Here is a 13,253-nt window from a genome sequence, read left to right on the forward strand (position 1 = left end):
AATAGAGTAGTTAAATTTAAAATTTTTATTTGATTAATTTAAATTTAAATATAATTTAATTCAAGTTGACTATAAAAAATAAAAATCCAAATTTAAAAATTATTCTAACTCAAAATAACTAAAATAGGTAAAGTAATCCAACATTACTTGAACCAAGGAAAATCCAATTTTAAAATCTCAACCAACAAATTTCAATAAAAAAATTAATAATAACTTAAAAAATATAAAATTCTCAAAATTAAGTGGGGGTTTGATAAATTAAAATTCTAAATGTTAAAAAATTAAGCATTGAATTTGATAAGTGTTAAATTTATATTAAAAAATTATTTGATAAATTAGTAAATATAAGTACGGAATATAAATTATATTGATTGATAAAAGTAAATATTGATCTTTAAAATTTTATTTATTTATTTCTTAATTTTAATCTTATAAATTTAATATCTTATAATATTTTGGATAGTGCTGGATAAAAATAAATATGGTAATTTGAATATCTCTTTTTTTTAAATGACAATTTATTTTAATTTTTAATAAAATAAAACAAATGTAATATTTTATACATTTAATAATAAATAACTACTTATCTACTAATTTTATTCAACATTTGTTATTGAAAATTTTATATTATATAAAAATTAAAACAACTAAAAATTTTGAGTAATTTATGAAACACACCCTAACTTCAATGTATTTATTATAAAGATAAGAATAATGTCAGGGAGTAGCTGGAGTACTTGGGGTTTAAACGATAAAAATTGGATATTCAAATTTCAATGAAAAAAAAAAACATGAGTAAAAGTACTACAATTTATTTGAAGATATTAAAATTGGGTAACTAAAGGCAAGAGTTTAGATGAATTTGAAAAGCAAGCCTCCATGAGCTGCAAAGAAAGGAGCAAACACCAATGACTCAACCGCCATGAGCTTAATGAGGATGTTGAGCGATGGACCAGATGTGTCCTTGAGGGGATCCCCTATTGTGTCTCCTATCACTGCAGCCTTGTGGCAATCTGAACCCTTCGGACCAAGTGACTTTGCAGGCTCACTACCCCCTGCCTCTATATATTTCTTGGCATTATCCCATGCTCCTCCTGTGTTGGATGCTGAGATGGCTACCTGCACACCTGACACAAGTGAGCCAGCTAGAACACCAGCTAGTGTTTCGACTCCTAAGAAGGTTCCGACGATGAGTGGAGTAAGCATAACAAGTGCACCAGGTGGGATCATTGCCCTGAGTGAGGCATCAGTCGACATCTTTACACAGTTCTGTTAAGCATTGGCCTGCAATGCAACATATGGCCAGCAAGTCAGCAAGCAGACCAGCAGTGGAGCAGAACCGAATGCAGCAACTAGCTTAGGACCATTTTTTGTTCTTTTTGTTCCAATGTAACCAACTTTAGTTTGTTTGTAATTTGTAATCTAAGTTAGTAGGATTTTTGATGTAATGGATGTAATGGCTGATACATCAGCTTGCTTTAGTTTAAAATTTAACTTGTATTAGTTGATTATTAGCGGGAGTAGGTGAATCATTAGGTAATGGTCATTTGACTTGTTAACTTTGTATTTATTTTTCATTATCAATCAATGAAGATTGCTGCTGATTTTCATCCATGTTTTGTGCTCAAGTTCTTCTCATTTTGCTCTTGGTTTTTATTTAGTTCTTAAGCAAATAACCTGTTGCTGCCTTCTTTGTTCTAACAAGTTCGCATAGTCTGGTTTTGCCGTGCCTTCCATTAGTCCCGGAATTGAATTGAATTGCCGATGAACCTCTTCGACCATTTTGAGAGCCGCACTTCCAACGCTCTTCATTGTCATGGCTGAAAACCAGTAGGGTAGCATGGCTCCAACTATTAAGCCAATGAAAACCTTTGGTGTCAATACGTCAACTGACTTGATGCCTGCTCGGCTAACATAGGCACCGAATAGAGCAAGAGATACGAGTGCAGCTGAGCCGATCGCAAAACCCTGAAATTTAACAGTAGAAACATGCAAAAATACTCAAGGACCAACAACCAATTTGAAGAATAAAGATCATGGAATCAACATAAGCCGCTCACCTTGCCAATAGCTGCGGTGGTGTTTCCTGCGGCATCTAAAGCATCGGTCCTTTCACGTATCTTGTGGCTCATTCCAGCCATTTCAGCAATACCACCGGCATTGTCACTAATGGGACCATAAGCATCGATTGCAAGACCGGTGGATATAGTACTAAGCATCCCTAAAGCGGCCACAGCAATTTCATACATTGCAGCCAGGCTAAAACTCACATAAATAGAAATCGAAATGGCAAATATGGGAATGATGACAGATTTGTATCCCAGGGCCAACCCGAATATCACATTCGTTGCAGCGCCTGTCCTGCAAGAATCTGCCACATCCTGCACTGGACTACAAGTATTTGAAGAGGCAGTAAGCATCAAAGATGGGCATATCAAAGGAATTGATGAGTAACATCTTAATGTCCTTACCTGTAAGCATTGCTAGTGTAATATTCTGTAATGTATCCGATCACAAGTCCAGCCCACAAGCCAATAGAAACACAGAAGAAAAGGTGCCTGCATGGTACATAAATTGATAAAAGCTGACCGGAACCTTCAAATGAAGAGAAAACAGTTTACAGTTTGCTTACCAATTCTTCACTTCCTTCTCATTTCCGAAATCGAAGAGAATGAACTCTGATGGCAATGCAAAGAAGCTGACCATGGCAATCCCAGCAGTCATCAGGATGGTGGAGATAAGGAGTTGCTGTTTCAAGGATGGTTCGATTTCTCTTACATTCTTAATCTCAAACATATCAGTTGCAAAGAGTGTAGTTATCAAGCAAACCACGATTCCCATTGAGCTAATGATCAAGGGGTAAGACATTGCTGTAACGTCGTGATTGATACCAAAGGATGATATGGATGCAACAAAAAGAGCTGCACATGATGATTCAGCATAAGATCCGAATAGATCGGACCCCATGCCGGCGATATCTCCTACATTATCGCCCACTTTATCAGCAATAACCTGTATAAAAATTGTTTATCGTTTAGAATATAAGTGGTATAAGACTCAGAACTAATTATTGGAAGCTAAACAACAAACAGAACTTATTCCAGGCTAATAGGTTCAGGAACTGTGGGAACTCACAGCTGGATTTCGTGGATCATCTTCAGGGATATTTCTCTCGACTTTACCGACAAGATCAGCACCGACATCGGCTGCTTTTGTATATATTCCTCCCCCAACTCTTCCGAAGAGAGCCATAGAAGAACCCCCAAGACCATAACCAGTAATAGATTCATAAAGTCCCTCCCAGTCATCACCATAGTACAGTTTAAACAAATAAATGGATACATAGAGAACCAAAAGCCCATTGGCTGCAAGCAGGAAACCCATGACTGCTCTCGAGCGAAAAGCAGTTATGAATGTCTTTCCACACCCTTCCTTGCCTCTAGAGTTGTTCTAGCATTGGCATAAGTTGCAATCTTCATCCCTAGAAAACCTGAGAGAACAGAAGTAAGAGCCCCAAGCAAGAAAGCAATCGTGCTAAAGACGGCATTCGCCAGGGCCGGTTTGCAAGTGTTTCCCTTGTTATATGTGCATGGTTCACTTTTGGTGCTGAACCCCTTAACTGAACCAAGGAAGAGGAAAATGATGACACCGAATACACCCATGAAGATACCCAGGTACTTGTACTCGGTAAAGAGGAAAGAGGTTGCACCTGGGAACATTGACATTTTTAGTAGAACATAATGGATGATATGAATCGAACTTTATGTTAAAAACACCGTAAATACTGATAAAAGGAGCAATTGAAAGAAAAGAGGTTACCAAGAGAAATGGCATGTTGAATCTGAGCACACTTGATAGAAATCTCAATGTTATCAATACACTCCTCTTCTTCATCAGCTTCAATCAGCTTTACTTTATACCCATTGCTTGAATCATGTGATGAGACCTTCACCCTGGAGACCAAAAGCCACTGAAGCAAAGCAAAACCAATGCCCACCAAGGCAGCTACAGGTATCAAAACCTGGGTAAGAGCCTCACTCGATGCACCCATTTCCACAAACTCCCACTTATCTCACTTTGTTTCTTGTCTTGTCCTAGCAAAATATAGCACAAACTGGTAACTGGTTTTCGAAGCACAGGTTTGAAAAAGCTACAATCTTCAGAAGTAGGCAATCCAAAGCGGACTGTTGAAAATATGCAAAGGGGTTGTTTTGGACGACAGATAGGACAAAACTTGTGTGTTTACTGGTTGTTTTGATTAACAGTTTCGAGTTTTGTCTATGTTAGCACATTTCATGTTGCAAAGTAGTTTTTTTTTTGTATTTTCAGGCTATAGTTAAAACCCAGCATCTACAATGTGGGGAGATAAACATCAAAATGATAATATTTACTTGACTTGATCACATAAATTCAATATTTGAATTCTGAGATTTTTAAAATATGGATCAATAACATTTTCTTTGATAGTTATTTGAAAGACAAGCAGTAATGATTTATTATATTTTCTTTTTCTTGACTTTGATGAACAAAGACTTGGCAATCGGTTTTTGATAGATTCAACCAGATAAAACAAAGCAATATATTCAGACCAGGATGTGAATGTCAAATACGATTAAGTTTATTTTTTTAAAGTTTTGATCCATGGAAACTTACCTCCTTAAAACCATGATAAAAATATTTTTTTAAAAAATGAAAAATCAGAATAAAATAGATATCTACCTTGTGAATAATTAAAACAGATTGCTAGATTCGATTTATAATAATTAATATTGAACATGTAGGTAACTCCAGTTGATCTGCTTCAAACATCAACTAGGCAATGCGCCAAATTGCCAATGTCATTGCATTTTGTGTCGTTATTACTTATTACTATATGATTTTAATCTGAGAAAAGCCAGTAAGCTAGTGGATTCAAAGCATGTTGATATCAATTAATTGTAGAGATTTGGATATTGATGTGCCAAAAATTTCAATCTCAAGAGGTTGAAAAAGAAAATGTGTTTTGTGTTCAAACTTTTACTTTGCTCAACCATGAAGTTCCATTGGTGGCAAAGCTTAGCAGTCAATATCTGCTTTGGAAACTGCATCCCTCCAACTAAATGTTGCCATAAAATTGGATGGTGAGATCACATGGAGTAGACTTTCCTTTCCTTGGCCGTGAAGCTTCACATTGCTTGAGCTTATCAACTTTGATCCGTCATTCATTTGGAATGTCAACTGCAATTCTCCATCTTAAAAAGAATTAAATATTCTATCTACATGGAAAGATGATTAAAAGATTCAATTTACTTAAGAGAATGTCCATTTACTGCTCAACTTTGAAGAAATCATATTAACTCCTTCAAATCTATTTACCAACCAAATTTTAAATAAAAAATAATTATACCCTTATTATTTATTTATATATTTTCTATTTCATTTATTCATTTTTTAATTTTTAATTAATAATAATAAAATTTTAACCCCACATTAAAATGTTATAAAATTAAATATATGTCACTTTTCTATAAAATTTATATATATTTGATTTCAATTAAAATAAATATTTTAATTTATATTTAATTTAATTATATATTAATAAGTTAATTCATTAAATTATTTTATGAAAAGTTAATTAGTTACCATTGTTTTCAAATCCTAACCAGTCCATTAGGTTGGGAACTGGTTGGGGTACCAGATTAGAATGAGACATTCAATTGATTGATCCGTAAATCGGCTAAACTAGGTAGTCAGACAAATTGAACTAATTTTCTATATTCCTTTTAATTTTTAATAATTTATGCAATTGAATTGATCTAATCGACCAGATTGGGAACCAATGGTTTAATGATTTTGAAAACTTCGTTAGTTACCATTATTTAAAAAGTTCTAATGGGAAATAAATTGATTAAAAAATAAAAATAAAAACAATATCTCAAAGTTAATATTATAATTAAATACTTACATGTATTTTTATAAAAATTATTAAACAAGAAACAAAACGTAAAAGATAACAAAAATATATAATTATTACGATCAACAATTTTGAGAACTTGAGAACTTTAATATTTTAAGTTCGAGTTTAACTCTGTATAAACCATATGTAGGGGCGTAGTTAAATAAATTTTTTGGGAAGATTCGAAATTAAATTGTACATTTTTATGAGAGTTAAAATACAATTTTAAAATTTTAATAATTTATATTTTTTTATAATTTTAAAAAGAGCAAATCAAAATGTTATCAATTTTAAGAGATCAAAATATAATTTTTAAATTAAAATTCTATAAAATTTAAAGGGTAAAAATAAAATTTTACATTTTTATGGAGTCAGCCCCTTCCATTGCCATTGCCATTGCCTTGATATATATATATAATGTCCTAGCGAGTTTTCGGTGTATACTTATTCTATGTCTCACCATATTTGGACACTGTATAGATTTATTGTAATATAAATTTAGAAATATTTTGGTTATCAATTTAATTGTGTGATTGATTCTTGTAATAGTCATTGAGATATATTATTTGTAATTGTAGTTGTCATTGTGCTTAAATATGATTATATTAGAATATAACAAAAGTTATAATTTATTTCAATTTAAGAAAAAATAAAACTATTTAAATTTTTATTTCTTTTAATTAAAAATAGTTAATATAAAATTGAAGATAATAAAAATAAATAAAGGATAAAATTTTAGTTTTATTAAAAATTTGTTATACCTTTAGGTTTGAATATTTTTCCTAAAATTTGATTGTAAAGCAAGGATGATATTATAAGAATTAATATAAGCAGTAAATTAAAAAAAGGCACATGTTGGAGCTGTTAAATGATTATAGAAAGGTCATATTGATTAAATTCAATTTGATTGCGACCATTGAATTTAAGCATAATATAAAAAGGTTTCAAAACCTGCCACGGTATTGTTCTCCTTTTACAAGAAATAGGGACTGTGGTTGAAGTACGACGGCCTAACCAAAGCAACCTACTGGTTTTGACAAATTCCACAGTTCCTTTACAATACAGACTATAGTCATATTGAAATAAAATGGAGGTCAAAACCTTATAATGTTGACCTTGGCATGGGTTTACAACCGATGTTAGATGGCTTGGGCCGGGTCCTATCTTAATGGGTTTACAACCAACGTTAGAGAGCAAGTAATTTCTCCCTTTTATGTGATGATAATCTCGACAACAATCGTCCAGTTTGGATACTGTTGGCCATCGTCTCTCACTTATATGTAACCTTATGTATTATAAGCTTTTCTCAGTGTCCCACCTTCATCTCAACCTAATTTCGAAAGATTCTTGTAAGCTGTTAATTTTTAAATTTGGAAAATTATTCGACTTGCGATAATTTTTTGGATGAGATTTAAGCATTTTTAAATTGAAATGTCTCCACGGAATTCGAAGATTTATCTCTTAATTTCAAAATACACTTTGAATCACTCAATTTTGAGTTCGATAACTCAAGTTATAACTGTTTTAGTAAAAACTGCGTAAGTAGAATTTCTGAATGTAATTGTTACGAAAATTATGAATTTCAAGCTTTTAATTCTAGTTTAAATCATAGAATTTGATTTTTATGCTTAATTTTTATTATATATGAGCTCAATATTGTATTTATCAGGTTTTATTATTTTATTATTTATTTTTTACGAATTTTGGATATTGTTTAAGTATTTTAAGTTGGTTAGGAGTTTTATGTTTCTTAGTCAAAAAAGAAAGATTAGTTTAAAACTACTTCTTATTTAGATCAATTAGAGTTTCAGTATACTTCATTTTTCATTAATGACACAATTATTTTTATTAATAAAGTTTTCAACTCTAATAGTTACTTTCTTTGTACAAGATTTCTGTAACACCCCTAAAATTGATATATAATACAAGTAGTAATAAATTGAATAATGTATAATTGATTTTCCGGTAAAATGGAAAAATGATATAAAGATGATAAAAGAGAAGATTGAGGAGTATTAAAAAAAATAACTAAGTAGTAGGTTTTAGTATATTGATTTAAAGTAAGGACTAAATCATAAATATGGGAAAAGTTTTTGGCTCAAGTGTAAAAATGAGAAAGTTGAAGGATCAAAATTGAAAATAGCCCACTTCACTATGATATGGAATTGACATGCAAGGACCAACTTGAATAAGTTAAGAATTGTGAGGGACTAAATTTCAATTTTACCAAATTAAGTGATGATTCAATAATGAAATTTTGAAAAACCATAAAGGGCAAAATGATCAATTAGTAAGAGGAAGAATTCTAGAATGTAATGATGATATTAATGATATTTTGGTGATATTTTTAATTAATTAATTAATTATTGTTTTATTAATTTTACTTAGATATTTATTATTGCTTTATTTAGAAAATGATAGTATAAAAAGAAAGGAAGGATGGAGAAAATTGATCATCCTTCCAACGTGAGTAAAAGGGTGAGAAAGGAAGTTTTCTTTTCTTTACAATTTAGTCATTTACCATGAAAATTCATTTTTTAATCCAAAATTTTTTAAAATTTCCATAGACGTTAAAGAGAAAAGATGAAGAAGAGAATATAGAGAATATGTTCACCAATTTAGAGCTAAGAAAATAGTAGATGAAAGTGGAGAAAATGAGAAGAAAAATGAAGAAAGTGGTGAAGATGAGAAAGGAATGAAAATGAAGAAATTCTTGACAAAGGATGTAAGTTTCATACTAACCCTACTTGTATTTCAATAGATTGAGTTAAATATGTTGTGAATGAGATGTATGAAACATGTATTTAATCTAAATACTATAAATAGAAAGTATTTTATGAAGAATAGAGACTTAAAACACTAAATTGATAAGAGAGAATGTGATTTGTATTTTGAAAAATACTAAGATTAAGAAATGACTATGTAATCTAAATATAAAAATAAGTGTTTAAATTGTATAGTCATCAAAATTATGGTAATTATGTCTAATTGAATGAAAGATAGTGCAAAAAACCATGGAAAAGAAAATATTTTCATTAAAACAGTTTGAACAGCAACAATGAATTAACTTTGAAAATTCAAAAAAAAAATATAAATTTACTTAGAGGTATAATTAAATATGAAATTAAAGCTTATTGAACCTAGTTTTGTATAGAAGAAATGGTGAAAGACATGGAATTGTATATTTTGAGATATATTAGTTTTCGTGAAATAAGGTCAAAGTGGATTTAGGTTCCCCTATTCTGACTTTGGAAAATCATCAAACAATTTTAAAAAATTATTAGGGATTGCAATATATATTTTTAAATTATTAATGAGTCTATCTTCAAGAGAAACAAACAAAAACATCATTTGAATCCCGTACTAAGAGATTCTGTCTTCAAGAGAAACAAACAAAAACATCATTTGAATCCCGTACTAAGAGATAATTAATTTTTAGTAAAGAAATGTTAAAGTTATCAAGTAGCAGAATAGGGGAAATTTTGAAGAATTTAATGTACTGATTGGCTAAATTAGAAATTACAAAAATTTTATGGTAAAAAGATATTTGAGTCTGGTTTCAAAAACATCAAGCAGATCTTAATTTCAAATTCTGTAGCTCAATATATAAATATTTTAGTGACTATGACACAAGTGGACAACTTTGATATGAACACATAATTAAGTAGTGGAATTATAGTTAATATTACATATAAGCATGTCATACTAAAAACTAAAGATTCTAATATATATACATAAAGGATGAGGAATGGAAATGATGTAACCTATTTTCAGTGGTGTCAAAAACAGTGGTTTCGAGATCACAAATCCGACGAATGAGTCTGTAATTATTATTGTTTAATTCATATGAGTCAATTATAGTTTTATATTGAATTTTGATTTGATAAAACTAATTGAACAAATAGTTAAGTATAAGTGGTTTGTCTCGAAAGTCAGTGATTTTGGAAAATGAGGTATCGGGATCTTGTTTTGGTAAACCAAGCTCATAAATATTCTATTAAAATATTTATGGAGTTATTAGATAGATATATTGAAGTTTGATCCAAAAATTTTAATGTTTGGCTAGTTAATTAAAGGAAAAGGACTAAGTCGTAAAAGATATAAAACTTAGTAGCTATTGAATTTTAATGATCAAATGAGTTAATTAATATAAGTGGAAGGAATTATAAGAGAATAACAACTTAATGTATATATATAGTAGACGGTGATGTATTTTGATTAATTTTATATGTTAATTATATGTTATTAATAATTATAATAATAAGTAAAAAGAATTATAATAATAATAATTATAATAACATTATCATCTTTCTTCTTTAACTTAACAAATCGAAACAACATGGATAAACATTCAAAAAGCTTTGCTCAAATTCTTTTCTCTTCCATGGTATGTAATTTTAATCTATTTTTTAGTAATTTTTATGTTTTTTAGATTGTTGCAACTAGGTCCAGTTAGCTTGTATTTTCGTTTTCAAAATTGTTAAAGTTTGTTAAAATTACCATTGATGGTTTTTGGATTTTCTTGATATTAAATGGAAGATTTTGAAGCTTGGAAATGTTTTAGGACTATTTTGTTAAGTGAATTTTGTTAGTTTTGCACTTAAGGACTAATATGTAAATACGTTAAACTTCGCATGAAAATATTGTAAATTTTAAGTGATTGAAGGCTGTTTATGGATGAAATTAGAATCGTTTATGTGTAATGGGGCTTAAATGTGAATTTTTTAATAGTTTCAATTTTAGGAAAATTTTGTAAAATGAAAATTATAAGTCATATACATAAAAATGAATATGATAATTTATTTTAATTTAATAAATTAAATTTAATTATTATATAGATCAAGGATGGATCCATACGAAGGAAAAAAAATAAAAAATTGTAAAATAGTCCCAACGAACAAAAAAAGAGAAAATTGTAAAATAGTCCCAATGAACAAATTTGCTTACTAGTTGTATTAGGTAAATTCATAGAATAGATATATGCTTATATGTTCATGTTATATATTGTTATCAATTATTTAATTAAATTGTGCTTGAATTTTTTAATATTGAATTGAGGATATTAACTGTTTACGGTTAAATGTAAGGTGGGTGAGATTTACTTGAAATGTGATGAATATCTATAATTTATATGTTTCAGAAATAAAATAATTGAATAAAAGCATGTATATGGGAATATTTCTTGAAGTGACACAAAGTTATAGTGTTATGAAATCTGTCAAATGCTCGTTTGAACGTAGTAAATGATTAGGATTCGATTGGCATGTCAATAGGGTTAGAACACACACTTGTGCGGGATTGCACATATGTGCCTCTATTGGCACTTTGGTGCCTCTGTTTGCACTTTGATGTCTCTGTTAGCATTGCCATGCTCTCTGGTGTGTTATGGGTACCCGAGTATCCAAATTAAGTTACTATAGTTCATCGGGCCAAATGTTAAATGGAAATATATGGATTGACTTCATTAATTGCTTGGAAATGTTGTGTTTATACTAATATTGAAATGTTAACTGATGAAATTGCTTAAGTGATGGTTATGTGTTCAAAAGATGTTAACGATATCAAAATGACTGGAAAGTTTATAGTTTATATGTATGAAGTGTTCACTTTGTTAATGTGATAATGGTGACAGAGTTATATATTTAAAAGAAATGGTATATGAAAGTGAATATGAATTGACATGATCAATAGTTCAATATGATTTATATGTTGGTTCTTTCCAATTGAATGATAAAGAAATAAGTAGTATTGAATAATTGAGAGATTATATAATTGATACGTGAAATGCTCACCTTGTGATTGTTAATGTATTTGTAACACCCCATACCCGTAACCCACACTAGAGCGGAATACGAGGCATTACCTAACTCAATCTCATGCACACAAATGTTCCCCAAGTCACCGAGACTTGGTCCAAATTAGAACTTTTCAATTTCTACTTTAAACTTCTTATTATGGGCCTACGAGCCCCAAATCGACCATTGAAAACTATTCGGGATCAACCCGGGTTCTTAAACCATCTATAGAAAAATTTAACTTTGAAACAGTGCACACGCTAGTGTAGAATTAATTTTAAATGCACACCTAAAGGGGTTTTCACACGGCCATGACACGTCCGTGTCCTAGCCCGTGTGCAAAAACCTAGACATTCTGTTTCTGACGTCAGCATACCCAAAATGTCACACGGCTAAGACACACGCCCGTGTGCTAGGCCGTGCATGGGTTCAAATCCCATTCCCGCAACATTACATTTTTTTGACAAAAAAAATTAGACTTGACCCTATTAACTAGTCATTTTTTCTTTTAGGGGGTGTATTATATTCCAAGTCCAGTCAACTATTTACAGTCAACTATAACGAATCTTTTATCCTCTTATCTTAAATACATTGCCCTGGGCGGATAGCGGGAATCAAACCCGCGTCTTCTCCTTGGCAAAGAGAAATTTTACCATTCGACTATATCTGCATTTTCGTTCTTGATTCTTGATACGAAAGAATATTTGGTCAGAGCTAGGAGAGATACTTTCTTCAGTTCAGGGCGATTTTATCAAATTCCACTACTAAACCAATTAACAATCGAAATTATATAACAATTCAAATGCTTATCAATTAATCAAATTACAAGTTATTAGCAATTAATATTAATTTATATTATTTGTTATTAATATTAAGTAATTAATAATATTTATATTATTATATTTATATTAATATATTTCGATTTATAAATCTATATTTCTATATTATTTATTTTATTATTCTATCTATTTTTATTATTCTATCTATTATTATATTATCTATTATTATATTATCTATTTATATATTATTTTTATATATTATTATATATTTTTTATTTCTATTTAGTTATTATTTAGTTGTTATTTATATTTAGTATATTTAGAATTTATTATTATTTAATTTAAGTTAAATAGAAAAATTAATAATTTAATTTAAGTATAATTTAATATTAATATATAAATTGCATAAAATTAAAATAAAATAAAGTAGAAAATTACTAAAAAAATGAATACATAAACTAAATACAATAATAGATAAAACGAGATGCGACTTCCCCTTAGATATTTCACACTTTCTCCCACAAAAAAACTTGTAATGCCTACTCCATTTGTAATTCCATCGATTACTCGCCTATCAAAAAAATGAGTTAGTTCGGCCAATCCTCTTATACCTTTTGTTAAGGATATGACTCGAATTTTTTTACATGCAGGGGACACACGACAGGACCACACGCCCATATGGCATATCGTGTGTCACACACGGCCGTGTGTCTACCCATGTGGACAATATAAGGCTATTTACCA

At 30.0% G+C, this 13,253-nt stretch overlaps 1 pseudogene; it reads right to left on the reverse strand.

The window, feature by feature from the left end:
• Positions 1-805: 805 nt before the first annotated feature.
• On the reverse strand, positions 806-4,051 carry LOC107939084 (pyrophosphate-energized vacuolar membrane proton pump-like; annotated as a pseudogene).
• Positions 4,052-13,253: the final 9,202 nt, after the last annotated feature.

This window comes from Gossypium hirsutum, chromosome A13, assembly GCF_007990345.1.
Source record: "Gossypium hirsutum isolate 1008001.06 chromosome A13, Gossypium_hirsutum_v2.1, whole genome shotgun sequence".
Classification (NCBI taxonomy): domain Eukaryota; kingdom Viridiplantae; phylum Streptophyta; class Magnoliopsida; order Malvales; family Malvaceae; genus Gossypium; species Gossypium hirsutum.